Source organism: Neofelis nebulosa, chromosome 16 (genome assembly GCF_028018385.1).
Source record: "Neofelis nebulosa isolate mNeoNeb1 chromosome 16, mNeoNeb1.pri, whole genome shotgun sequence".
NCBI lineage: Eukaryota > Metazoa > Chordata > Mammalia > Carnivora > Felidae > Neofelis > Neofelis nebulosa.
The window spans coordinates 28458735-28486521 of record NC_080797.1 but is presented as its reverse complement, the minus strand read 5'-3'; the positions used below and the strand labels follow the sequence as shown (position 1 = coordinate 28486521).

The 27787-nt window shown below is 39.9% G+C and overlaps 3 long non-coding RNA genes across 12 annotated transcripts; 1 reads left to right on the top strand and 2 right to left on the bottom strand.

Annotated features, from left to right (window-relative positions):
* Positions 1-1327: 1327 nt before the first annotated feature.
* Positions 1328-26173, bottom strand: LOC131497783 (uncharacterized). 7 transcript variants are annotated; one of them, XR_009255146.1, is made up of 10 exons: positions 25560-25905; positions 21640-21711; positions 20840-20920; positions 17335-17576; positions 17187-17241; positions 15654-15801; positions 15268-15445; positions 9962-10033; positions 9325-9399; positions 1330-1480 (listed from the first exon to the last, which is right to left on the bottom strand). It is a non-coding gene; the product is annotated as an uncharacterized LOC131497783 (long non-coding RNA). The 7 variants fall into 7 exon arrangements; XR_009255143.1 differs by having other exon boundaries at positions 1328-1480; positions 15654-17241; positions 25560-26173; XR_009255141.1 differs by having other exon boundaries at positions 1331-1480; positions 17187-17576; positions 25560-25898.
* On the bottom strand, positions 12281-15259 carry LOC131497792 (uncharacterized). The gene is made up of 2 exons (XR_009255159.1): positions 15073-15259; positions 12281-14812 (listed from the first exon to the last, which is right to left on the bottom strand). It is a non-coding gene; the product is annotated as an uncharacterized LOC131497792 (long non-coding RNA).
* On the top strand, positions 18504-25229 carry LOC131497787 (uncharacterized). 4 transcript variants are annotated; one of them, XR_009255152.1, is made up of 4 exons: positions 18504-18622; positions 20013-20153; positions 20842-20896; positions 24950-25229. It is a non-coding gene; the product is annotated as an uncharacterized LOC131497787 (long non-coding RNA). The 4 variants fall into 4 exon arrangements; XR_009255154.1 differs by lacking the exon at positions 18504-18622 and adding an exon at positions 19064-19114; XR_009255153.1 differs by lacking the exon at positions 18504-18622 and having other exon boundaries at positions 19388-20153; positions 25110-25229.
* Positions 26174-27787: the final 1614 nt, after the last annotated feature.

The following is a 27787-nucleotide window of genomic DNA, read 5'->3' as shown; positions in this document are numbered from 1 at the left end:
ATGAGAGAGATGCCACTGTGGGGCGTTCAAAAAAATCAACGGAATGATACTTGAGGTTTTAAAATGCAGAAGGGATAAAGAAACTTTGGTCAAATGCCTACTTTGCCTTCATTTCCTTTCATTTCCAGATTGCTAGCTTTACTGAGAGAACCATCCAGAGCTTCCAACTACATGAAGGTCAAGCATACAGCTTGTGTACACTGAACAGCACTGTGCAGCTGGGTTTTTCCAGAAGAATTAAAAGTATTTTTAGTGGTGCTGGTGAGAGTCGGAGGAGGAGGTTATAAAGGTCACGAGAGAGGAGGAGCAGCGGGCTGGCGGAGCGCCCAAAACGGGAGAGGAGACTCGAGTGCTAGGCTAAGGCACCTCTGATCTCATTTTTCCTCGCCTGTCAAAGGAGATAAAAAAAAAAATGCCTATTCTGCCCACCTCTAAGGGAGAAGGGAGTAAGATAATTGGTAAAACATTGTTTTGGAAAATAAGCAACACTACTTATAGAAGTAGCAAAGTGTAATTTATGCTGTGCCCTAGACCATTGACAGGGACCCATATTCAAGCTATCCAGGTGCAAAAGCACATTTTGGAAGTCACCAAGTTAGTGCCAATAAAACCTAAGAACAGAAAAATACCTAAAAGCACCTGTGTTTTGGATAGAAAAGCTTAAGATTCAGAACAAGAGTTGGACAGCCCAAGAATAGAAGAGCCCTCTCACCCGTTAGAACGGTTGGGTAGCAGCTTCTGGTTAGGGAACAGAAACACAGAGGCTCCAAATAAAACTTTTTCAGAAATCAGCATCACTTGTACTCTTACACACTTATAAAAACAACAAAATAAACAAAAAGGTATCTCCACCTGTCCTATAAGACAAAGGGCACCTGAGACCTAACGCACGTAAAATCAGCTTATAAACTGTGATGCACTATGTGAACAGGTTTTCATTTTGGGGTAGTTGACTTAATAATGTAACTGAGAATCTGACTTTTAACAAAGGAATAGTTCTTAGAAATTTAGGGATCTGAACTCTGAATGAGTAAAAATAAGGCAATGACATCATTAGTTTAAAAATTTACCATTGTTAGGGTGCCTGGGTGGCCCAGTCAGTTAAGCATCCGACTTTGGCTCAGGTCATGATATCACAGTTCAGCCCCGCATGGGGCTTGCTGCTGTCAGTGTAGAGCCTGCTTCGGATTCTCTGTCCCCCTCACTCACTCTCTGCCCCCTCCCAGCTCACACACGTGAATGCTCTCTCTCTCAAAAATGAATAAACATTAAACAAAATTATCATTGTTGATTAAAAATAAAAGTTAAACCACAAATAAAATAAAAATTTACAAATTTATCATCAGGCAATTAGGACTTACCACAACGTGTGCCATTTGTCAGACATGCACTGTCACAATGTAGCTTGACTGTCTTACAGACAACCTCAACAGTATTTTTAAATTGGCAGAGACAGCAGGCCATACGGCTAGGTAAAATCCTACAAATGGAAACACAGACAATTAAATTAGTGGTAAAGGAGTTACTTGAGTAGGTAGAAGAGGCGGGCCAAAGTCATCACAGGGCTGTGCAAAAAGGAATTCTTGAGGCACATGGCCTGGATGGTTGGGTAGGGACCAGTTGGCCAACTGCTGCTCTTGAATATTATAAATACACAGATAGAAGGACAGAGGTGCCCAACAGAAAGGTAAGGATGACATGGGGTATGGTACCCTTAGAATGAGATAGAGATTAGAACTGGGTGACACTGATCAGTAGTTTAATACACAGGTAACTCCTTCCAAGCCAAAAGTCTCACTTTGGGTTGAGAGCACACAGAAAGAGGGTAGACTTCTAAGAGTTTGAATAAATCTGAAATATGGCCCATACTGAGGATAAAAAGCAATCAACTTTGGCTCAGGTCATAATCTCGTGGTTCATGGGTTTGAGCCCCACATCAGGCTCTGTGCTGAGAGCTCGGAGCCTGGAACCTGCTTCAGATTTATCTTCCTCTCTCTCTACCCCTTCCCTGATCACTCTCTGTGTCTTAAAAATAAATAAATGTTAAATTTTTTTTTTAAAAAAGCAATCAATCAAAAACTAATCCATAATCTACACAAATGCTACAATTAGCAGACAAGGACATTTAAAAAAGTTATTATAACAGTATTTCATATATGGAAAAAACCCCATGCCTCTACTTAACTCAATGAATTGTGCAACAACTTCAAGTGGCCTAATATATGTATACTTAGAGTCCACGAAGGAGAGGAGATATAAAAAAAATTTGAAAAACTAATAGCCCCCACATTTCCAAATAAGTAAACCCTATAAACTCACAAATCCAGGAAGGTCAATGAACTCTGAGCACAACATGGATTAAACTACATGTTTAGTTTAATCCATTCAACACGGATAAAACTACACCACGGCACATGATAATCAAACTGGTCAAAGCCAGCGATAAAGAGCAAATCTTAAAAGCAGCCAAAGGAACAAAACCACTCATGACACACAGAGCAACGAAGATATAACAATGACAACATATTTCTTGTTGGCAATAATGTAAGCCAGAACTCGGTGGGGCAACATCTTTCAGGCAGTGAAAAGGAGAGGGGGACCAAATAGCTATCAAGCTAGAATTCTATACCCAAAGCTTTCAAAAATAAAAGCAAGATAAAGACTATCTGAGACATACAAGAGCTGGAAGAATTCATCATTAGCAGGCTTACACTGTAGGAATGCCAAAGGAAGTATTTTTTTAAATGTTTATTTGAGAGACAGAGAGAGAGGGCACGTGCAGTATGCGTGTGCAAGGGGGAAAGAGCACTGAGGAGACAGAGAATCCCAGGCAAAGCCCAATGCGGGAATTGAGCTCACAAACTGTGAGATTATGACCTGAGCCAAAATCAAGAGTTGGATGCTTAACTGACTGAGCCACCCAGGTGCCCCTAAAGAAAGTATTTTTAAGCAGAAGGAAAAGGATAGCAGACGGAAATGTGGATCCACACAAAGGAATGAAGAACATTAGAACTGGTAACTATATAGGTTATGATTTCACTTCACTATATGTATGTATATCATTTCACTATATGATTTCACTTATATGTAGAATCTCAGAAAAAAACAAACAAACAAACAAGGGGTGCCTGGATGGGCTAAGTCAATGAAGCATCCTACTCTTGATTTCGGCTCAGGATCTCAGGGTCGTGAGATCGAGCCCTGTGTCAGGCTCCACGCTCAGCATGGATTAGATTAAGATTCTCTTAAGATTCTCTCTCTCTCTCTCTCTCTCTCTCTCTCTCTCTCTCCTCTGCCCCTCTCCCCAACTTGTACACTCTGTCTCTAAAATTAAAAAAAAATACACCAAAAACCGTAAGATACCTAGGAATAAACCTAATCAAAGAGGTAAAAGATCTGTATGCTGAAAACAATAGAATGCTTATGAAAATAAATTGAAGAAGACAGAAAGAAATGGAAAAACATCCCATGCTCAAGGATTGGAAGAACAAATATTGTTAAAATGTCTATACTACTCAAAGCAAGCTACACATTCAATTCAATCCCTATCAAACACCAGTATTTTTCACAGAGCGAGAACAAACAATTCTAAAAGTTGTATGGAACAAGAAAAGACCCCGAATTATAATGTTGGGAAAAAACAAACAAACAAAGCTGGAGGCATCATGATTCTGGACTTCAAACTGTATTACAAAGCTGGAATCATCAAGACAGTGTGGTACTGCACAAAAACAGACACATAGATCAATAGAATAGAATAGAGAACCGAGAAATGGAGCCACAAATACACGGTCAACTAATCTTCGATAAAGCAGAATATCCAATGGAAAAAAGATAGTCTTTGCAATAAATGGTGTTGGGAAAACTGGACCGTAACATGCAGAAGAATGAAACTAAACCACTTTTTTACACCATACACAAAAATAAATTCAAAATGGATGAAAGACCTAAATGTGAGACAGGAAACCATCAAAATCCTAGAGGAGAACACAGGCAGAAACCTCTTTGATCTCAGCTAAAGCAACTTCTTACTAGACATGTCTCCAGAGGCAAGGGAAACAAAAGTACAAATGAACTACTGAGGAGTGCCTGGGTGGCTTAGCGGGTTGAATGCCTGACTCTTGGTGTTGGCTCAGGTCGTGATCTCAGGGTCGTGGATTGAACTCTGCATCAGGATTCTCTCTCCACTTGAGATTCTCTCTCTCCCTCTCTCTCTGCTCCCCCCCCCCATGCATACATGTATGTGTGTGTCCATGTTCTTAATTAATTAATTAATAGGGGCACCTGGGTGGCTCAGTTGGTTAAGTATCTGACTTGGCTCAGATCATGATCTTACAGTTCGTGAGTCTGAGCCCCGTGTCAGGCTCTGTGCTGAGAGCTTGGAGCCTGGAGCCTGTTTCAGATGCTGTGTCTCCCTCTCTCTCTCTCTGCCCCTCCCCTGCTTGCACTCTGTCTCTCTCTCTCAAAAATAAACATAAACAAACACACAAACAAACAAACATTTTTTAAAATGAATTATTGGGACCTCATCAAGATAAAAACCTTCTGGGGCACCTGGGTGTCTCAGTCGGTTAAGCTTCTGACTTCAGCTCAGGTCATCATCTCACGGTTTGTGAGTTCGAGCTCCGCATCGACTCTCTGTTGACAGTGCGGAGCCTGCTCAGATCCTCTGTCTCCCTCACTCTCTGCCCCTACCCCACTCTTGTGCTCTCTCTCTCAAAAACAAACATCCATTAAAAAAAGATAAAAAGCTGTACAGCAAAGGAAACAATCAACAAAATTAAAAGGCAACTGATGAAATGGGAGAACATATTTGCAAATGACATAATCTGATAAAGGGCTAGTATCCAAAATATATAGAGGACTCAACACCCAAAAAAATCAAATACATAATCCAGTTAAGAAAAGGGCAGAAGACATGAATAGACAGTTTTTCAAAGAAGACATCCAGAAGGCTAACAGACACATGAAAAGATGCTCAATATCACTCATCATCAAGGAAATACAAATCAAAATCACAATGAGATACGACCTCACATGTGTCAGAATGGCTAAAATTAATAACTCAGGAAACAACAGATGTGGAGAAAGGGGAACCCTTCTGCACTGCTGGTGGGAATGCAAACTGCTGTAGCCACTCTGGAAAACAGTATGGAGGTTTTTAAAAAGTTAAAAATAGAACTACCCTACAACCCAGCAATTGTACTACTAGGCATTTAACCAAAGGATACAAAAATGCTGATTTGAAGGGGCATGTGCACCCAATGTTTATAGCAGCACTATCAACAATAGCCAAAGTATGGAAAGAGCCCAAATGTCCATTGATGGATGAATGGATGAAAGATGTGGTATATATATACAATGGAGTATTACTTGGCAATCAAAAAGAATGAAATCTTGCCGTTTGCAACTACATGGATGGAACTGGAGGGTATTACGCTAAGTGAAATTAGTCAGTGAAAGACAAAAATCGTATCACTTCACTCATATGAGGACTTTAAGAGACAAAACAGATGAACATAGGGAAGGGAAACAAAAATAATAGAAGAACAGGGAGGGGGACAAAACAGAAGAGACTCATAAATATGGAAAACAAACAGAGGGTTACTGGAGGGGTTGTGGGAGGGGGGATGGGCTAAATGGGTAAGGGGCACTAAGGAATCTACTCCTGAAATCATTGTTGCACTATATGCTAACTAATTTGGATGTAAATTTTAAAAAATAAAAAATAAAACAAGGTAAAAAATAAACAAAAAATAAACAAAAAACCAAATGAATGAATAAACAACAACAAAAAAGAGAAAACACTTGTAAATATGGAGAACAAACTGGGGATATGGACAAAATGAGTGAAAAGGGTTAAGAGGTACAAACTTGCAGTTATAAAATAAATAAGTCACCAGATGAAAAGTACAGCATAGGGAATATAGTCAATAATACTGTAATATACTTATTGTGGTGAGCATTTCATAATGTATATAATTGATCACTGTGTTGTGAGCATTTCATAATGTATATAAAAGTTCACTGTGTTGTACACCTGAAACTAATTTCATATTACATGATCTATATATACTTCAATAAAAGAGATGATTGAGGGGCACCCAGGTGGCTCAGTCAGTTAAGCATCTGACTTCAGCTCAGGTCATGATCTCATAGTCTGTGATTTCAGGCCCCACATCAGGCTCTGTCTGTGTCTACAGCTCAGAGCCTGGAGCCTGCTTCAGATTCTGTGTCTCCCTCTCTCTCTGCCCCTCCCCCACTTGCACTCTGTCTCTCTCAAAAATACAAAAATAAAAAAAGATAATTGACTATTTAAACAAACAAAAAAAAATAATATGGTGTGCTAAAAGTAAAATGTATGAAAACAATAGCACAAAGGTCAGGAGGGGAACCATCGAAGTACACTATTTATTGTAAGGTTCTTATACTATTCATGAAATCATATAATATCATTTGAAGATAGACTGTGATAAGTTAAACATGAACACTACAAACCATTAAACAGCTACTAAAATAACAAAACCTGAGTTGTAACTATTTATCCCCCCACCAAAAAATAATAAAACGTACTAAATCAACCCAAGAGCAGGAAGAAAAAGAAAAAGAAAAGAAACAAAGAACAGATGGGATACATAGAAAAGAGTAGACAGTAGCTTTAAATGTAATCATGTAAATAATTACATTAAATATAAATGGTATAATCACCTAATTAAAAGATAGAGTTGTCATACTGGATAAAAAAGCAAAAGCCAACTATATGCTGTCTATAAGATTCATCTTCAATACAAAGATATAAGTAGGTTAAAAATATGGAAGAAATTATGCCTTGCTAACACTAATCAAACGAAACCTTGAGTGGCTATATTTACTATAGGACAAAGTCAATTTCAAAGCAAAGATATTACCAGGGATAAATGAGGTTATTCCATTGTGATAGAAATGTCAACTATTAGAAAAGACATAACTTAAAAATTTATGTATCTGATAACAGAACTTCCAAATATATTAAGGAGAATAGGAAAGAGAGACACATAAGTACACAATTATAGTTGGAGATTTCAATATCCCTCTCTCAATAATTGACAGAAAAAATATATAGAAAATGAGTAATGATACATCAGACTTGAAAAATACTACCAACCTACTTGACCTAGTTGACATTTATAGAATACTCCACACCAAATCAGCAGACTACATATTTTTTTTCAAGTGGACACATAATATTTATCAAAATAGACCATATTCTCATCTATTACCAGAATTCATTGGCTATAAAACAAGCCTCAATAAATTTAAAAGGATTTCAGTCATCCAGCATATTGTTCTGTGACCACAATGGAATTAAATAACAAATTAACAGATCTGTAAAATCTCCAAATATTTAGAAACTAACCAACACACTCCTAAGTAACCCTATTGGTCAAATAAGTCAAAATGGATATTAGAAACTATTTTGTACCAACTGAAACTGAAAACACAACATGTCAACATGTGGGATGTTGCTCATATAGTATTCATCTTCCCCAGGGTCCACTTTTAAGAAACTAGAAAAAGAAAAGGAAATTCATCACTGAGTAAGGAGAGAAAGTGGAATGATAAAGATCAAAGCAGAAATTTTTAAAAAGGAAAACAAAAATAGAGAAGTCAGTGTAATGAAAAGGCACTTTTTAGAGAAGATAAGTAAAACTGATAAACTTCTGGCCAGATTTATCAAGAAAAGACAAGAGAAGACACAAATTATCAATATCAAAAATGAGAGGAATGACATCACTACAATTCTACAGATACTAAAAGGATAATAAGGGAATGTTATAAAATACTTTATGTCAATAACTTCAAGATGAAATAGATTCCCTGAAAGACATGAACTACTCAAAAAAATAAAGTATGTAATTTAAGTAGCACTATTACAAAAATAAAATCTGTAGTTTAACACTTTCTCACAAAGAAAGCTTCAAGCCCACATGGCTTCACTGGTGAATTCTAGCAAACATTTAAGGAAAAAATAATGCCAATTCTGCACAAACTGTACTAGAGAATTGAAGAGAGGGGAATACTTCCCAACTCAATCTTAAGGCCAACATTCACCTTACGAAAAATAGATAAAGACCTTAGAAGAAAGGATAGATAGAAGATCTCATATACTGCTGGCTGGAATGCAAAATGGTACATCCACTTTAGAAAACAGGTAAGCAGTTTCTTAAAAAGTTAAATATACACTTAGCATATGATGTAGCAATCCTGCCATTAGGTATTTTACCACCTGCCCCCCTCCCCCAATGAAAACATATGCTCATACGAAGACCTGCATGTAAGTGTTTTAAGCAACTTTATTCATAAAGGCCAAAAAGCTAGAAACAACTCAAATGCCCATTAACTGATGAATGCATAAACAAACTGGTATATCCTCACAACTGCAATACTACTCGGCAATAAAAAGGAAATGAACTACTGACATGTGCAAAAACATGGATGAGTCTCTGGGGTGCCTGGGTGGCTCAGTCAGATAAGTGACCGACTTTGGCTCAGGCCATGATCTCATGTTCCGCAGGTTCATGCCCTGTATTGGGCTCTGCGCTGACAGAGCCTGGAGCCTGCTTCGGGTTCTGTCTCTCTCTCTCTCTCTCTCTCTCTCTCTCTCTCTCTCTCTGCCCCTCTCCTGCTTAGCTCTCTGTTTCTCAAAAATAAATAAACGTTAAGAAAGTTAAAAAAAAAAACATGGATGAATCTCAAAAGGATTATGCTGAAAGGAACCAATCACAGAAGACTGCATACTGTATGATTTCATTTATTATTTTTTTTAATGTTCATTTATTTTTGAGAGAGAGAGAGAGATGGAGTGCAAATGGGGAAGGGGTAGAGAGACAGGGAGACACAGAATCCGAAGCAGGCTCCAGGCTCTGAGCTGTCAGGACAGAGTCCGATGCAGGGCTTGAACTCACAGACCGCCAGATCATGACCTGAGCTGAAGTCGGACGCTTAACTGCCTGAGCCACCCAGGTGCCCCTTGTATGATTTCATTTATAAGACACTGTGGAAAAGGCAAAACTATAGGGACAAAAATTATGTTGGTGGTTGCCAGGGCTGGTGGTGAGAAAAGGGGATTGGCTGCAAAGGCACATAGGGGCCTTTTGGGGTGACAGAAATGTTCTACGTCTCAAATGTGGTGGTGGTTACATAACTACACGTTTGTCAAAACTCATCAAACTGTATGCTTAAAAAGAGTAAATTTTATACCTCAATAAATCTGACTTAAGAAAACAATAAAACAAATCTAAATAAACAACTAAGTGAAAATACACATAAGAAAAATCAACTTACAGTGTTTCCAATTCAAGGGTCATCATGAGGATGCTCTCAACTGTTGTAAGTGACACCTGTGTTGATCCCATGTCTCTGAAGGAGAAAGCCCAAACATGCGTGATTTGAACCCAAGGATAAAAATTCTGTACCTAAAAAGATACTTAACAACATGTGATTACTTCAATTCTGGCTTCTTTGTCAAGTCAGCTCAAGAGTTTTCTTGCTATGGACAATAATTTCAGAAAGCTCCCAATGAAGACATTTTATGTGCATCATCAAATTAATCACCTTGGTGCTCAACAGTACAATCCTTTTTACTCTTATCCTCATTTTCATTCTCAATTGCATCCACCTCTCTTGATTAGCCTTTTTTTCTTTTAATATACACTTTACTCCACTTTCCACTTTGAGATAAATGGTATTTCTACCTACATCTACAAGTCCCATGTCTGTTATGTGTTCTTCAATACTACTCCTTCCTCTGCAGGCTATCTTGCCCATATACGTTTTTTCTTTGCTAATAATGCTTATTTCAATAACCCAGTTAAAATTTAAATTACGACGTTTTAACCAAAACGCAAATACTGAATCTTTTGATGACAACAAAAAAGATCAGAAATCATCTCACGAGCCATGAGATTGTTGCAATACTTACAAATATTTTAATGCTGGCAACTTAAAAAGATAGGAATCTTCAACAGTTGACAGAGGGTTATGACTGATAATTCTGAAAAATGCAATGGAATTAAAATTATCTGCATTTCCAGTAATGACTACCATGAAAGTTTATGTTCATTTTGGGGGTATGGAACTGGAAGGTGAAAACTAATCATTTTCTGCCTTTGCCTATAAGTCACCCTTAGATTCTGTAAAGCACTCTTCCTTTGGGAACTACCCAGCTCTCTGGACGATAAAGTGGAGAACAGAAAGAGGAAAAAAAAATTTTTTTTTTTTTTACGTGGACAGCAAAGCAAAGATATGCCAAAGAACTTTTTGGGCTGAAAATCCTAGAAGTGACTATGCTGGTAGGATAGTCAGGCTCTGTAGGAAAGACTGTTTCTAGTGTCCTCTATAATTCTAGGTGCTTTTCCTTTATCTCTAGAAATGTAAAAAATTCCACAGTTTAAAACACCCGGTTAAAGACAAAAATAGGACCAATTCCTCAGTTTGGGGGCCAAAGACAAAGGGATTAATCTAAGAGGAAATGGTGAAAGCTATACCCCCACCATGTGTATTCTCCTATGACAGCCTTTGTTAGGTGGCATATGATCCCGTTTCCTTATCCATCTCCTGGACTGCCAGCTCCTTGAGGGCAGGGACCATACTCTATTGTCATTTTTGTCCCTGTGCCTGACAGAGTGCTTGTTATTTACTAGGTACTTAGTGAAGGCTTGTTGAATAAATAACATTTTGTCACTGCTTGACACAAGTTTTTATTCCAAAATGCTGAGTAGATTTTCTTCTCAGTTCTTTACAGCAAAAATAAAGTGAAGGAAACAGGAAGAAAGAAAAGAAAATCTGCCTTTAGGTTGACTCTGCTCAAGAATCATCACTGTACTTTTGCAAAATTATAAGGATAATCATCACAACCAATACTATTGAGCTATAGGGCATCTGTGATCAGCATTTCACATTTAAACCTCACAGTAACCTTATGTGATAGATACATCACTACCCCATTTTACAAGTGAGGAAACTGAAGTACAGAGAGGTTGTATAATTTGTCCCAGTTTGTCAAGCCAGTCAAGAAGCAGAGCTGGAATCTGAACTCAGTTCTGACTCCAAAGCCTGTATTTAACTTGTATGAAAAAAAAGGGGGTTTAAAATAGCCGTTACCTTAAACTTAACTTTGAGAGCATTAAATATAGAAACACTTTGCTGAACTTCATCTCTCCATCTGGGAGAGCTTCTCTAAGAATTACATTTTCTATTTTTATTCCTTTCCTCTAATCATCTCCCATGATTAAGTATTTAATTAGCCTGTGATCATTGAGACTTTAGAGATTTCATTTTTTATTTTTTTATTCTATTTTTTGAGAGAGAGAGAGTACAAGAGTATGAGTGAAGGAGAGGCAGAGGAAGAGAGAGAGAGAGAGAGAGAGAGAGAGAGAGAGAGAGAGAGAGAGAGAGAATCCCAAGCAGGCTCCATGCCCAGTGCACACAGCCTGACATGGGGCTTGATCCCATGACCGCAAGATCATGACCTGAGCCGAAATCAAGAGTCAGGCAGTTAACTGAGCCACCCAGGTGCCCTGAGACTTTAGAGATTTTAAAGCCCTGTTACAGGTGAATCAGTGAAAATGAGAAAGGAAGGACGTCTGAAAATTCATCCTTCCGTAAAAGCAACAACAACAACAACAACAACAAAAACTAGCAAAAATGGTCAAAATCAACTTTCTCAGAACTTTGGAAATTTTAACCAATGGGCTTGCAGCAACCCGAGAGCATTTATTAAAGAAAAAATTACTAATTTCTATAAGAACAGTGAGCTCTGTGGTTTTAACTTGTCCTCAACCTCTGCTCTCCATCCTGATGGTAGCCTTAAAAATTGCCCACATCCCAGGGGAACAAAATGGAGCTGAAGTTCCTTAAAGCCTCATTCCCAAGGAACAAACTGTCATTGTTCTACCTGTCTAGTGGGGTCCCTAAAAAACTTCACTTGAAAGCCTTGCCCTTGACCTCACTGAGAACTGCACAGTGCTAAAATAGCCTCTTCCCAAGGGGCATTTTTTGAAAACAATTATAGATAAATGTTTTAATCTGGCAGCTATGTGAGGCAATTGAAAACAAGACAAAAAATAGCCTAAACAAAAAGCCTAAAAGGAAAAAGCTGAGAAATGAGATGTCCATAGGGACTTTGAAATGCTCCAACATCTTCCCGGGTAACTAGGAGACCACAAGACATATTCCTCGGAATGTAGAAAAAAAACCTTAGCACTAATAAATGAGTTCAGCAAGGTTACAGGACACAAGATCAATATGTAAAAATTAGCTTTATTTCTATACATCAGCAATGACTATTCCAAAAATGAAATTAGGAAAACAATTCCATGTATAACAGTACTCAAAAGAACAAAATACTTAGGAAAACATTTAACCAAAGAAGTGCAAGAATCACACTAAAAACCACAAAACGTTGTTGAAAGAAATTAAAGAAGATTGAAATAAATGTAAAGATATGCCATGTTCACGGATCAGAAGAAAATATTGTTAAAATGGCACTATACCCCAAATTGAACTGTGGTTTCAGTATAATCCCTATCAAAACCCCAACCGACTTCTTTCCAAAAACTGGCAAGCTAATTCTAAAATCTGTATGTGAATTCAAGGGACCGAGAATAGCCAAAATGATCTTTAAAAAAAAAAAAAGTTTATCTATTCATTTTGAGAGACAGCGAGCATACACACCCGTGCAGAAGAGCAAACATGAGCGAGTGTGACTGGGGAAAAGTGTGAGCAGGGGAGGGGCAGAGGGAGAAGGAGAGGGAGCATCCCAAGCAGGCTCCATGCTGTCAGTGCAGATTGCAACACGGGGTTCCATCTCACAAACGATGAGGTCCTGACCTGAGCTGAAATCAAGAGCCGGCCACTTAACCAACTGAGCTACCCAGGTGCTCCAAAACGATTTTGACAAAGAACAACAAAATGGGAAGACTCACACGCCCTGGTTTCAAAACCTACTTCAAAACTACAGTAATCACGGTGTGGTACTGGCATAAGAACAGACATGTAAGTTGATGGAACAGAACTGACAGTCCAGGAATAAATCCTCACATTTATGGCTCACTGATTTTCAACAAGGCTGCCAACACCATTCAATGTGGGAAGACCAGTCTTTTCAAATGATGCTGGGACAACCGTATATCCCCATACAAAATAATGTAGTTGGATTCCTACACTTCACGCCATATATAAATATTAACTCAAAATGAGTCAAAGACCTAAATGGAAGAGCTCAAGCTATAAAACTCTCAGGAGAGAAATCTTTATGACCTTGGATTTAGGCAACAGTTTCTTAGACATGACACAAAAAGCACAACAAACCAAAGGAAAAATAGATAAACTGGACTTTATTTAAAAATAAAAAAACAACCCACAACTATCATATGTCTGATACAAGTCTAGTATCCAGAATATCCAGAATATATAAGGAACTCTTAAAACTCAGTAAAAAGACAAATAATCAAATGTTTAAATGGGTAAAGGATTTGAAGAGACATTTCGCCAAAGAAAATACATGAATGGCCAATAAGCACATGAAAAGATGCTCAATGTCTTAGGTCATTAGGGAAATATAAATCAAAGCTACAATGAGATACTACTCTACACTCACTAAGATGGCTATGATCGAACAGAGAGACAGTGATAAGTGGTAGCAAGATTTGGGGAAACCAGAATCTTCATACATTGGTGGGAATGTAAAATGGTGTAGTCGCTGTGGAAAACAGTGTGGCAGTTCCTCAAAAGGGTTAAATATAGAGTTACTACATGACCCAGCAATTCCACTCTTAGGTATGTACCCAAGAGAATTAAAAACATATGACCACACAAAAACTTGTACATGAATACTCACAGCAGCATTATTCATAATAGCCAAAAAGTCAAAATAATCCAAATGTCCAATAACTCATGAATGGATGAACAAAATGTGATTGGAGCACCTGGGTGGCTCAGTCGGTTAAGCATCTGACTTTGGCTCAGGTCGTCATCTCACAGTTCATGAGTTCGAGCTCTACATCAGGCTCTGTGGTTTTGGATCCTCTGTCCCCCTCTCTCTCTCCGGCCCTTCCCCGCTTGTGTGTGCACTCTCTTTCAAAAAGAAATCAACATTAAAAAAAAGAATGAAGTACTGAAACATGCTACAACCGGATAAATCTTGAAGCCAACAAGCTATGTGAAAGAAACTAGACACACATTTCTATGAAATGTCCAGAATAGGCAAATCCATAGGGGCAGAAGGTAAATTAGTTGTTGCCAGGGGCCTGGGAGGAAGGGAGAATGGGGAGTAAAGGCTGATGGGTATGGTATTTCTTTCGAGGGGGGCGATGACAATGTTCTGGAATTAGCAGTGATTATTGTCTATCAAAGTATACCATTGGACTATATACTTTATAATGTTGCATATTCTATTAGGCGGACTATATCTCAATTTGAAAAAAAAAAAAAAAAGAACCATGTTGTGATAAATAGAGAACCAGTTGCCAGAAGATCAAACATGTTAGTAGGTGGAGAAAAGGGGAGCGAAGATTCAAACTCTTCCACAACGGAGGTCAGAGGGAGTTAGCGGTGCGGCTGGGAGCCATGCATTTTTGTTCTTGCCTTGGAAACTCCCCTATTCTTCCTATTCCAGCCCATTCTTCTACGTTTTTTCGGGCCCATTAACATGTCGGGTTTGCGTAACACTAGTTAATATCCAGTCAGACAATGTTATGAAGAGAAAGAACGTGAGTGTCACATGTCTGGTTAAACACAGTTCCTCAACCTTGAGGCTCTGAATGTCCTTTGGCTTTGAAAAAATAAAAATGGCATTAATACCTACAAGCTTACTGGTGGGCTCTGTGCAAGTAACCTCTTCCACGTGTGTGTCTTCCCCTGCCCACTGCTTCCCCCCCCCCCGCCCCCCCCCACCCTCCACCCCCGGCTCCCTATTAAGAAAGACTATGAAGAATTATGCAGCCAAAACAGTTTAGTAGTTTGTTATCCTTCCCCCCAACTATCTCAGTGCTCTACCCCCACTGTCCCCCCCCCTCTTTCCTGGTAGCTCACCCATGGCCTTATACCCATCGGCTCGGTGCTTCCTCTTACCCAGGCAGCCCTCCTGCTGAGATGAATGCCCTGTGTTTATGTGTAGTGAAAACAAAATACAGGCCACTCCAAATTATCCTATTTCCTCCTGTCTTTAGTGCCGCCTTCTCTTCCTGGAGCTATTGTGCCTGAGCCAAGGGGAGAATGAGAACTGACCTGACAGGTTACATCTGCTGGACCGACAGCAATTGTTTTTCCACAGACTGCGATACGAACGAACACGAACGGTGGACGCTGCGCTAGAGATCATCTCCATTTCCGTTCAATTCCCTCATTTTACAGATAAAACGTGTGCTGACTCAGTCTATTGGCTTTTGGATATTCGTGGGCTTATCTTTATGGGAGTAAAACATAACAACAGTTATCCTCAAAGACTGTCTCATAATCAAAGTTGAAGAAATACTGTTCTAGATATCTTTTTGTTTTTTAAAAAACTCTATCTTATTTGAAGAGGAAAACTCAAGTATTTTTGCAAAAGCTTTCTGTTGCAGAGCAACGGGACAGACTAAAGGTAGCTCACAAAATAAGGGAACATTTCTTACGTGTTATTTTTTTTTTCTCCAAATTCTTCTACAGAGGTCCAGACAGATGGGCTACGTTTCCTTTCTACTCACTGAGGAGACAGAGAAGACTTGAGGACTGAAGCTTGTCACCACTGTCCTGAATGTACTGAAATCCTAACAGCTTTGGCTGAAAAAACGTCCAAAGCAGGCAGTGAAAATACATTTCAAATAGGACAAACTCCAAACTCTCTATGCTGGAATCCCAAGGCATGGAGGGAAAACTGGCTCCTTGGAGGAAAGCAGTTGAAGAAATAAGTAGAGTGATCTAGACCCTATTCCAGCATGTTTGAAGTACTTGGGGATAGAATAACCCCTTTCCTTTATTCATCTACATAGGTCCATGAGCCATGAGAACATGACTCCCCATGCGAAGCTCCTCAATACAAGACATCTAACGGCATCACGTAGATCCTTTCTCAGGGGTTGGGCGGGGGGAGGGGCGAAGCCTAAAGAATCTGAAATGGTGAGCCCCTGTTTTAATGCAAGTTCTGAGAACAGCCTTGAAGAGGAGTTTCTGGCAGTGAGGAACAGCCCAAGAAGCAAGGGCCCCGGAATCAGGCAGACCTAGGTCTGAATTCTGGCTGTCGCTTCCTGGTGAAGGGACTTAAGTAACGAACGTCTCCGAGTCTTTTTAGCAGCATTTACCTCATAAGGCAACTTGAGGATTAAAGGAAAGAGCATGTGCAAAGCACCTAGCATAAGGCTGGGCACAGAGTGGGTGCCTAGCAGTGACGATGTGATGTTTGCACCAGGCGGTGAGCAGGAAGCCTGGGGATGCCCATGGGTGGCATGGCCAGGAGCTCCCGAAGCATAGGGAAAAGGAGCTCCCTGCTCGAAAGGTCCTATTCCAGTGAGAAGCTGACTCCAAGGGACGACGCCCAAAAGGCCGGTTGTCATTCAGGTCCTACCTAGTGCCGGGGAATGCGGAATTGTATTACTCGCGAAGCTTCTTAAGTGGTGCTGTCACTTACTGACAGTGTGAAGCTAGGCAAGTCAGCCGATGTCTCTGAGTTTCAACTTCCTCATCCCCGAAATGAGGATGACACTCCCTGTATCACAAGAGTTGCTGGAAAACCGAAAATGAAGTGCCGTGTGAGGGGCCACGTCCGGAGCATTTCCCACGTGCCAGGCTCTGTTCTAAGAGTTTAAGACGCACCGTCTTACTTGCAGCACAAGCGAAAGGTCTTAGCGTAGTGCCGGGGCGCAGTAAATACCTAGCAGAGGTAGGTATTAAAGAAATGATATGGGGCGGAGGAGCAACTACCAGCAACTACCAGCTTCCCAGAGAAAGAAGATGCCTTGGCATACACGTGGGAAGAATCCGATGCAGCTGGGAGAAGACAAGTAACAGTGGGGTATGACTATCGCAAAGCTTCTGAACTACCACACACGGGAACTAATAAAAGTTACCCTAAATCACCCCAAAAGGACAGCCCTGAGGTGCCATCTTCATCCTTAACGTTGATGCCTTTCTGACTCTGAGAAGAAGCCGCCAGGATTTCCGGGACACACCGAAAAGCGACGACAATATCCTGAAGTGTGTAAGCTTGTGTGGGCACGCAGCCGTCTAAAAGGAAGCAGATGGCGGTTGACTGGGGGAGCGTTAGGGCGTCTCTGTGACTGCGGCTCGACTCTGCCTTCAGAGGGTGGCCACACCTACCGCAACGAGATTCTCAACAATAATTCAAAAGGGGTAAGGCTTAGATTTTCCTCATTCTCCCTTAGAGCTTATGTTCTTGGCACAACACTGATGCGCCACAGACGAGCCAGCATGTGAGTGTGCTCTATCCCGATAAGGTACAGCCTTTCTACATCGTAGAGCCCTTCAGCTCCTAAACTCATGGAGCTCGTACTGTTAGAAGCAATGAAGTGAATTTTTTAAAATAAGCCATCGGTCTGGACCTGTGTAGGTGAATGAAGGAGAAGCACTTTAAAGTCAGGAAAAAAAAAAAAGTATCCTTAACATTTAGGATTATCAACCACTGTTGGTTTTCCATAATATATTTCATTCCTGATTTCATCTGAAAGAAATAGGATTATTACTACCATTCAAAAAGTGGTACCTTATTAATAAACTCTTGGCATGGCTTTGAGGTGGGTTTCAGATTCAAAATAGACTTTACCACACCGCTAACGTGTTCACTCAGTGTTTATCAATAACTTAAGAGGCTTCATTCAAAAAACTTACTGAGATAGAATTACCTGAAACCCAGGGGTGAATCGAGGCCTTGTAGGGTCTGAACCTCATCTACTTTGGGAAATCCTGCCTCATCAAAACATGCAAAATTATGCGTACAGGAACTGCGAGGGTCCCTCCCGAGACTTCGGAAGGGGCCTACGTAAGTGAGAAGACCTGAAGTTTAAGCTTCAGTCAGTTCAAGATAAATCCACCTCAGCTGGGGCCCAAAAGGTTTACAAACTTATTTAATGCTGGAGAAAATAGTGTTTCAACTTATAAACACCCCAGTAATAAGTCACGTAGGTAACAACGTGACTGAATTCACGGGATGGCATCTCCCTTGCGCATGCTCTCTTTCTCTCAGAATAAATAAAGAAACGTTAAAAATAAAAAAGAAAAGAAAAGTTTGGCCCCAAACAAGGAGCCCAACCTCCAATACACACTTACTGTACTGTGATAATTTTTTGGAAGTTAACTGTGAATTCGTTTTAGTAGTACAGCTCTATTCAAACCACATTGAAAGGGCGGGCCTACGCCGGCTGACTCCATCTTGTTCTGTGTCCTTCACCTTGACCACACCTCCTCCCCTTGAGTAACCCCCCCCCCCCACCTGCTAACAGAACTCGGACCCTTCCCCCAGGGCCCTTCCCCAGCCAATCGGCTGAGGCCACAGCCATTACCTCACCAACTGCCCCTAGGCCCCCATAGAACCTTGGTCCTTTTGAAACTGGCTCTCTCTCCCCGGTATCTCACCGCTGCATCAGTGCAGGTAGGGGATTGAGCTCGAGCTAAGCTCGAATAAAGGCTCTTTTGCTTTTACATCGGACTCGGCTCCCTGGCGGTATTTGGGGATCACGAATTCTGGGCATAACACACATGACGTGAGTATTAATTTATTCTCAATACCAGCTAGCTCTGGTTCTTTAATTACCTTTTTCTGTCATGTAAGATTGATGAGGGAGCATGAGGCAAGTTGAGGGCAAAATACAAGTTAGCACATGCCCCCGCCCCAGGTGGGATATGTGTGATTCTGGCTGCTCGAGGGCAAAGGAAAGGAAAGAAAACAAATGGTTAACTGATAGAGATCTCAGTCGGGCAAGATAGGAGTTTCCATCAGTTTACAAATATCTTAGTAAATTACAAGAAAAAGGCAATCTTATCAATAGCCTAATCTCCAGAAACTTACAGAATCAGCTTCCTGGAGCCCCAACATCACCCCTCCATAGTGATATGGGGAACAAAGGCAAGAAGGAAATCTCAGGTAAAATTAAATTTCCTTATAACCTGCAGCCTATTGACAGATACTTGACAGATACAGGCAAATAAAATATTTCTCCAGGAACTCCCTACTGTCTTAATGCTTTGCTAGAGGGGAAAACAACCTTAGCTTGACAACAGCAAGGCCTCTGGTATCTTAGGAGTCCTCTTTCACATATCACAGTCCCTCTGGAGACTTCCCTTTTGACTTTACCTCCCAATTCCATAGCATATAACCTGTCACTCTTCACAACCCCAGCGCAGTTCTTTCTGCCCACGGTCCTCTCCCTGTGCTTTAATAAAATCACCTTTTTGCACCAAAGACACGTTCAAGAATTCTTTCTTGAGCGTCGGCTCCCGACTCCCCACCATCTCCCCAAAACTTCATCAAGATGAACGTGGAAACTCAACACAAGCAAGTTGTTGCCTTGTCCACGACAAATCTTTTCTATTCCACAACCATCCCCTACTTTGTCACCCCCTAGCTCGTTACCCTGCTGCACTGATGCCAGCATGGCTCACATACGTTTTCCCATCAACGGCCATCTTTTTCTCCTTCCAGTATGAAAGATTCTTGGGGACAGTCCCTGTGTATTCTGTGTACCCCCAGGACTTAGTACATTGTCGACATAGAGTGCGCGTGGCACTGAGTGTTTTTCAATGAATTCATTCATTGTTATCAACGGATTCCACCCTATTTCGTCCTGTATTGCCTACATAACTATGAAATTCAGATTCTTCGAAGAGGCTCTTGGTGTTATAAGATGCTTAGTAGAGGTGGTGAGTTTTAAGACATTATATTGACACCACTAAAACCTCTTGGTGGAGAAACTCAATGAGCCCGTTCTCTGGCATGCTGGCAAAACAAAAAACTGACCCTCAGTATTCTTTCCCCAGGTTAGGCATCAGCAAATTAATGAGAGGAGAGAGGAGGCCCCTGCTCTTGGGCACCCGCAGGAACTTACTCCAGCTCCGGACACACCGTAAACACTTTCATCTAACGGAAGATAAGTTGTGAAATCAGATTTCTGAACCACAAGACAGTAAGACAGTCTTTTCCAGCGTCTGCTTTAGAGGAGGGTCTTCAACCTTGAGTCTAAAAATCCCCCTCAGGCCACTGAACATGTCCAGTATGATTTGCTTTTTTACAGAGAAATCACAGAATTTTCCGGCTGAAAGGGAAAAACACACTTCTTAACTGAAGAGTGGTCAGGAAAGAAAACACATGGAGAGCAGTGCCCTGTGGCAGGCATTCAGGAGTTCTTTCTGCTTTCCTGATGGCTGAAGAAGCACCCACACCTTTTGCTGCCTGGAGAACTCTGTGCTAAACTTAGTTCTTTGAAGTTCTCTTTTGCATAGGAAACTTGCACATGAGCAGGAATCAAAGTTAAATTCAAAAGTGGATTTCAAGGACCATGCACACCTTGGGGAAGCATCACTGTCACGAATTCCCATGATAATACTGACTTGGGTGTTACTTGCTTGGGGCTTTCATCGCCCACACAAAGCTGGGTACGAGGGAGGGCAGAGAGTGCCATTTAGGAGTTAAGACAAGTCTCTTGGCCTCTTTGTACCTTAGTTTCCTCATTTGAAAAAAAAATGGATTTTAAGACCTACTTTCCAGAATTCATACTGGGTTTATTAACACACACCTAACCAATCACTGTATGATATTTTTATATGTAGTTTTTTTTTTTTTTTACATGTATTCATTTTCTATTTCACTTACAGCTTGTGTAAAAACGGCATTCCATGCCAGGCCTGAAATGTTCCAAAGCTCAGTTCGGTGAGTAAATTGCAACCAAGATTTCTACACAGACACACACACACACACAAAAACAAGACACAAACGAAGAGAAAAAAAAGATATTCTTTTAGAATATTTATCCTTTGGCAGTGATTCTAATTTCTCGATAATGAAACATAACCAAAATACTCTCTCCATACACTAAAGAAATCTCACTATGAAAGATACTTGCCTTTTTAAAAAAATATTTGCATGAAAGATTTATACTTTCATGTTTATACATGTGGTGCATTAGATACAAATCAGTAAATGCTCAATAAATACTTGTGTTAAGTAAGTATTCTTTTCTAGAGAAGTAAGTTTATTTCTCTAGAAAAATGTTTCACAACTTTAGCACTGTTGAGATTTATGGTTGGATAATCTTTGTTATGGGGGGGGGGGTGCTGCCCTGTGAACTGTAGGGTGTGACAGCAGCCCTGGCCTCCACCCACTAGATGCCAGGAGCACATCTACAGTCTGACAATCAAAAATGTCTCTAGACACTACCAAGTGTCACCTGGATGCAAAATCACCCTGGCAGAGAACTGCTGCTCTAGAACGATTCACTCTGATCTCTATAATAACTCTCACACCACACTTTGCCACAGACAAAAAAGATTTGCTACATAATTTTAGTAGCTTTCGACTAATAAAGTTTCATTCATTCAAAATGAATAACAAAGAGGTTTACAATTAAGTTTAATACAAATTCCAAATATAATGAAATTATATTTGTAACTTACACAAACTTCAAAAAAGGTAGTGATTCAAATGTACGTCTTTCAATAGATTGTATTTTATTGCAGGATAAATCTCTAGGAAAAGGAAAAGGAAAACATTGCCTCAATTAGCTATAAGATATCTAATTAGTAGGATGGTAGTATTGAATAAGTAGCTTTTGGCTAAACTCTGAGTATTAGGAATTGTTATTTGTACCTTCCAGAGCCCCTAACCCTGTCCTCCCCTTTCTTAAGAGTCTCACCTTTGTGATCTTCATACATAAAATATACAATTATAGATCTTGATAGATCTTGGAAGTAATCTTTCCTGAGAGCAGAAGAATTGATTAAATGACTTTTTGTGGCCTCATCAATTTCTAAATTGTGAGCTCAAAGTGGTGATCTCCACATATAATTGCTAATATTAAAAGGGATATTCTCCCATTAGCACACCTTCCTGGTTTAGTTCTATTTCTTGACACCAAGTCAATAGATACCTTTTCGTTTAACTTGAAAAGAAGTGACTCCTCTAATCAATACCTGACTTTGAACGAACTCAGAATTATATTATCATATTCATAGAAATTTATTTTTGGTTGTACGTTGCCTAAACGGTCTATGAATTTATCAATTGCTTCAGCTGCAAGTGGGGCCAACAAAAAAACAACATGGTACTGGACTTTTATTTGGAAACACCCATTCTGGATTATGGTTGACCCTCTTATTTCCGTTGATTTCAGCCGAGTCCCTCACTTTCCACCTACATGGGGACCACCATCTTCTGACTGGCATTTTCATCTCTGGTCTCTCCCATCCTAATCTATACTGCACACAGTCACCAGATTAATTCTCCAGGAGTGGCTCTCAAATATCAGAGGCACTTGGGAACTTCCTCAAGATGCAAATTCTCAGCTCTACTCTGGACTGAGTGAATCAGGAACTGTGGAGGTGGAACCTGTGTTCTGACAAGGCCTCCAAGTGACCCTGGTGCAGTCTAAAGTTTGTCCTAGAGCACTGCTGTGATAACACGGTAGCCTGGCATATTATCCAAGGCCTTCAAAATCCTAAATCCGGCTCTAGTTTCCTACTCTACAGATACCAAAGAAATTTCTCCTGCATTTTGCCTTTCACTCACTCTATTTTGCAAGCATATTCTTCCCAAGATGTCTATCTGATGATACGTCATAGCCATTCAAGGTTCTGTTCAAACAGCATTTCTCTAGTAACTTCCCTGATCCAACTGGAAGTCTTCCCCCCTCTTCTCTGTTCCAAAAACAACTTGTACTTCTCATTGCCCAAATCCATTTCTTCCCCTCCCCCTCTCCTCCTCCTCCTTCTTCTCCTTCTTTTAATTTTTTAAAGTAGACTCCATGCCCAACCTGGGGCTTGAACTCACGACCCTGAGATCAAGAGTCACGTGCTCTACTGACTCAGCCGGGCAGGTGCCCCAATTCCTTCTTAATATAGTTATTCTGGCATTCCATTTCCTCTGGGCATAAACTCCATGAAAGTATGGACTAGTCTTGCTCATCTGCGTTGTCTACTGTGTTTAAACCTGATGCATGGACAAAGAACAAACTCAAATATTTATAAAATAAATTAACAGCTGGGTAGTGAGTAGAAGGAGCAAAATGACTGAAAAGAAATGTGGTTTTACGACTTTGTGGCTCCCTCTTCTGCACTTTGTCAGTGCTTCATCATCCATTTAGTGCTTATGCGTTATGGTTTAAGCTTCTGTTTATTTTCCCTGTGAAATCATGAGTTCCTACAAGGGTGGCAAGCCTGCCTTAACCATCTGCGTGCCTACGGTACTGGGCATAGGGCCTGTCACTTTCTGTTTCAGGTTTTGATTCACATTTTTTTTTGAATGAATGAATGAGAACACTTCACCTGACATGAAATAATTGGCTTACAAAGTACCTCAGAGTAGAAATAATGAAAGGCCCAACCCATTGCGCAGTTTGTCTCTTTTGTTTTTCTCCAAACTGTGTTTGTAACGTTTGGAGCCCAGATGGCAGAGGTAGCCAAGAAGACCAATACAAAGTGGTTGTCCCCTAACACTTGGAAGGTTTGATAATTTGAAGGACTATTTTTAGTGTCATATGAGATTCTTTTTACTCACTACCCTTAAGCCTTCCACATTTGCAAGAAGAATCTATTTTCTAAAGCACATCATTAATAAGGATTAATGAGGGGCGCCTGGATGGCTTAGTCGATTGAGCATCTGACTTCGTTCGGTTCAGGTCATGATCTCACTGCTCATGAATTCGAGCCCCGCATCGGGCTCTGGGCCTACAGCTCAGAGACTGAAGCCCGCTTCGGATTCTGTGTCTCCCTCTCTCTCTGTGCCTACCCTGCTCATACTCTGTCTCTCTCTCTCTCTCTCAAAAATAAATAAACATTAAAAAAATTTTTAAAAAAGGATTAATGAAATACACAGCTTTAGATGGCATGGACAAAGAATAAACACTGAACCTCCATAGCAAAGAACATTAGTATCTCTGCATGTCTAATGTACAGAGATATATGCAAACATTTCTTCCTTGACAATGAGGCTGGAGAGATGTTTGTTCTGTAATTAGCGAAGTTAGAGGCATTTCTGATGTTTGTTTAGTGTAAACATTTCTAACTATACCACTTAACCATCATTATATTTTTAAAGATTTCATTTTTTTTAAGTAATCTCTATACCTAACGTGGGGCTCTAACCTACAACCTCGAGATCAAGAGTTGCAGACTCTAATGACTGAGACAGCCACGTGCCCCTTAGCCATCATTTTTTTAATGTTTATTTGTTTTTGAGAGAGACAGAGACAGAGCATGAGTGAGGGAGGGGCGGAGAGAGAGGGAGACAGAATCTGAAACAGGCTCCGGGCTCTGAGCTGTCAGCACAGAGCCCGACACGGGGCTCGAACCCACAAACTGTGAGATCACGACCTGAGCCAAAGTCGGACGCCCAACCAACTGAGCCACCCAGGAGCCCCAACCCCTTAACCATCATTTTAAACATCTATTTTTATGGTGGCATAAGAAGTTCCACACGGATCACAGGAATCTACTCCTGAAGCCAAGAGCACATTGTATGTTAGCTAACTTAACAATAAATTACATAAAACATAATAATAAAAAAATAAACTAATACAATTTCCCACACTGAAATCCTTAATCTGTTCTCTTGATAATTTAATATGTACTTGGTAATACTGCTTACATAATTCACCTGCTTAGTTAAATATTTAATATTCAAATATTTAATTTAGATTAAATTATTTAAAAATTCTGGGTTAATGGCATTCAAATTAATGTAAGTGTTCTATATTTTCTTGTCTTGTAGGTGACAATTTGAGGTTAACTTCAATTCCTCTCATTTTACTAAGCCAACTTTTTCAAACCTTTTCTGTAAAGGCCAGACAGTAAATATTTTAGGCTTTGCAGGCCATATACGGTCTCTGTCACATATTCTCTGTTTCTTTCTCTTCTTTTCTCTTTTACAGCCCTTTAAGCACACGAAAATCATTCTGAACTCATAGGTTGTATCAAGACAGACCATACACAGGATTTGATCCATGGGCCATAAATAATAAATATAAATAAAAGCAGATGGTATATGAACACTTACATAACAAGGTTCATATGGGTGTCCATAATTGCTCAGACTTCATGACCCCTTTTCCTCTACAACTGAAGGGCTTTTTCCTACATCTTGTCTATAAAATTAAAAAGTTGAAAGTGCATAGGAGGTATTTAATGCTAGAGATGGGCTGGGTCCCCACAGACTTACAGAGTTATAGAATTTAATAGAGAGAATTATAGAATTCCACTATAGAGAATTATAGAATTCTACTGTTAGAAGAAATTGTTGCAATTATCTAATTTGAACCCTGTATATTTTAATAAATAATATAACTAAAAACTCATAATAAATGATGAACTGATTAACTTACAAATACTGGAGGGATAGCAGGCCTTCAAATGTGTCTTTACGTAATTCGGTCAGATAATTGTCACGGAGAATTCTGCAAAATGAAAAGGTCATTTCTCGGTCAAAATGCAAAATAACTACAACTATTGGCTACACAGGACCGCTAGATGTGAGAGAAACCTGGGTAATGGTGCCACCAAATACACTAATTCTTATTTAATGTAGGGATGGTGATCTCTGCTGTTTGATTCAAATCTTTTCTTCTCACATACTCCTTTGTCTCTCTCTCTCTCTCTCTCTCTCTCTCTCTCTCTCTCTCACACACACACACACACACACACACACCTATCTACTCTTCACACCAAAATGTACATTTAATGCCTACTCTCTGGATCACAAAATCTGTTAGAACCCAGCCCTGAGTGGCAAAAACATGGACAGAACTGCCACTTCCTCCTCTCTTTTCCCAAATTTTATTGTGGAAGCCCTATTTATAACCATATCAGTGCTACAAGTAAAGCCATCTAATTTTTTCCCCAACTAAAAAATATCTGTGAGAACTAAAAATGTGCATAAAATGCACAGAACATAAATGCTCAGTTTAATAAGTATAGAGTAAATACCCGTGTAACACTATTTGTTCATTATACTGTTGGTGGATACTAGATTTTTCTAATTTTTAGTTATTATAAACAGTGCTGCTTTGAACATTTTTCTGTTTATATCCTAGTACACATTTGCCTAAGTTTCTCCAGGATTTAACAGGGGTACAAAATTGTCTTCCTAAGAGGTTGTGCTAGTTCAAGCTGGCAGATTGAAACAGGCCAAGTCTCTACCAAACTCCAAACTCCACCAAAGTCCCTAAGAATGATTAGAAAAGATACAATTAGAAAATCCACAACCTTAGCTCAAAGCCAAGGGAATAAATGAGCTCTACAAACACTCCCCACCAGAAATGCCTTGGAGCCACCTACAGGGTGATTAGCTGGGATACTGCAGTAGGACCAAGGACAGCACATCAACCCCGCATCCTTCCTCCTTGGATCTGGCAGCAAAGGGTGTTTTCTTCCAGGCAGGAGCCATTGGTGTTAGAAGGGGGCAGGGTCCCAGAACCCTGGAGGAAGGGTATACACTCTGACTAGCCATTAGAAGTCACCTCCCACCTCTTCTTTAACTCTCAGGGGGACCTGTCACCAATAACAAGCCCCGTGGTTCATTTCACCTCTTCCTTAGGACCAGAAAACAGAAGCAAGTCAAATCTCAACTACAAAGATAAATTGCACTCAGGAATGACCAAATGGAGTGAGAAAGCCAATTCTATTCAGGACAGAAAATAAAAAACAAATATAACAGCTTATAGTCCGATGACACAGTTAACAGAGAAAACACAAAAGGATTTGAGAATACCAACATTAATGGGGCACCTGCGTGGCTCAGTCGGTTAAGCATCCGACTTCGGCTCAGGTTGCAGTCCATGGGTTCAAGCCCTGCACTGGGCTCTGTGCTGAAGCTCAGAGCCTGGAGCCTGCTTCAGATTCTGTGTCTCCCTCTCTCTCTGCCCCTCCCCAACTTGCACTCTGTCTCTCACTCTCTCTGTCTCTCTCTCTCTCTCAAAAATAAACAGTATAAAAAATTTAGAATAGCATCATTAATATATCCTCAGACAGAGGTAAACAGTACATCTAATAAAAAGAACCAACTCAAGATGATATGAATGAAAAGTATTATCATTAGTAAAAAACTCAGTCTATGAGCAGCAGAAATGGTCGTTGAATAAATTAGAAAACTTGAGAGATCTGGCCACTGATTTCTTACCAATACTTGAAATTCTGTGTATTTATTCTACTTACATATTTGTTTTTATATTATATATTTGTAAACCCCTTGACAAGTGGGATATTTGGTCAGTTTTGTTCTTGAGCTTATATCCCTGGCATGTAAAACAGTTCCTGGGACATAGGAGATGCTCCATAAATATTTGTTGAATGAATTCAGAAAGTGACAGGTATCAATTTGCAAATATACTACTTTTAATTAAAACAAATCATTCATTTATCATCATTTATGAGAATAAGTACAACTTCACAGGAAAACAAATGTCTTTCTCCACCTCCACCCCAATTTGTGACTCAATCTTTTGAGACAAGAACCTTTTGAGAATTTCATAAAAGCTATTGAATGGACCCTTTCCCTAGAAAACTGCACTTTCTTGAATACGTGCAAAGGTGTGCATGCGATTACAATTTGCAG